This window comes from Elephantulus edwardii, unplaced genomic scaffold (assembly GCF_000299155.1).
Source record: "Elephantulus edwardii isolate Elephantulus edwardi_28Jun2011 unplaced genomic scaffold, EleEdw1.0 scaffold00588, whole genome shotgun sequence".
Taxonomy (NCBI): Eukaryota; Metazoa; Chordata; class Mammalia; order Macroscelidea; family Macroscelididae; genus Elephantulus; species Elephantulus edwardii.
The window spans coordinates 140147-141757 of record NW_006400338.1 but is presented as its reverse complement, the minus strand read 5'-3'; positions in this window follow the sequence as shown (position 1 = coordinate 141757).

Genomic DNA, 1611 nt, shown 5'->3' with positions numbered 1-1611 from the left:
AAAAAAACCCTTCAACTCACATACTTTGGGCATGTTGGTAAAAGAAGCTATTCCTTGTAGAGGGACATCATTCTTGGAAAGGTGGAAGGGAGTGAAAGATGGGTTGTCACAGTGACTGTGGGAATGGGCTCAAATGTGTCACAAAGTATGAGAACGGCATAGAATAAGACAAGGATTAGATCTGTCGTTCATAGGGTCACTATGAGTTATATTTGACAGCAGCTAACAACAACAGGATACATACTCTCAAGTTGAAGTTGAGAGTGAGTTCTCATGAAACAAAATATGACCTTGAATTTATTCCATTTAACTTTTAAACCATCTTATGAACAGATTTGATGGGTTTGAACTGTTAGTACAATTAGGAGTACATGGTGCACCTAAAAATATTGATAAATTAAAAAATAATTTATTTGTATTTTACAAGATTTTTTACAAAATTCTACAGACGTCTCCTCCATGTCTAAAACTGAACACATAGTCTTTTAAGCAGCTCCTTTTCATGCATTCCTGGCTTAAATTAGAGCTCCATAAAAGAACTGTTGTTAGGGTGATTACCTGGGGTTATCTTAAGCTTCTTATCTTGTAAACCCAAGGACTACCTGTAAAACAAAACAAAATCCACAAAACTGTAATGGTTTTGAAAGCACAGCATGTATTGAGAAAATTTCTCAGCATGTTCTGTGAAAGAGCAAAGACAGCATAATAGAGTTTTCCATTTAAGCTTACGAAGCCAAAAATATTTTACATGTTTTCAAAGTCTTTATGAGAAAGTTCCTAAGGTATAACAAAAAGAAAACAAGTATTTGCATTAAGAATGAGTTCCAATCATAAATCTCCCTTTAAGACATTTATATGCATCTGAACAGTTAAGTATGGGTTGTGTCTAATGTCAGTCAAATGTTTGTCTTAGCATATCAACCTGTTTTTGTTGTTGTTATGTGCCATCAAGTTGCCTGTGACTCATAGCAAACCTATATACAATAGCTCTGAACTCCGCTCCATCCTGAGCCAACCTTATTGTTTCTGACACACCTACCCACATTACCCTAGTCACTAAGTAAATCCATCTCATCAAAGGTCTTCCTCTCCTGCGCTGTCCCTCCAGCCTCCCAAGAATGTACCTCTCCAAGGACTAACCACTCCTTGCAACATGCCCATAGTATGTCAGATGGAGCTTCAGAATCCTTGCCTCCAAGGAGCAGCCTGATTTCACCTTCTCCAGGACAAACTTGTTTGTTCTCGTGGCAGCCCATGGTATATTCAATGTTCTTGTTTTTTGGGCACCACAGCTCAAAGACATTAATTCCCCTTCTATCATTCTGAGTCACTGACAACCTTATGTAAAACTTTGCCACACTGAGGCAATGGGGGTTGATGTGTTGGAATTAATGAGACTGGCTCAGGACAGGACAGGGTTCAGAGCTGCTGTACATAGGGTTGCTATGAGTCACAAGCAACTTGATGGCACATAACAAAAACAACATGCCATCCTCACAATGTCTGCTATGCTTCAATCCATTGCTGTAGTCACTGTGCTAACAAATCTCATTTAGATTTTTTTTTTTGTTGATGACTCTTCTTTTCCAAACATAGTGTCCTTGTCCAGAG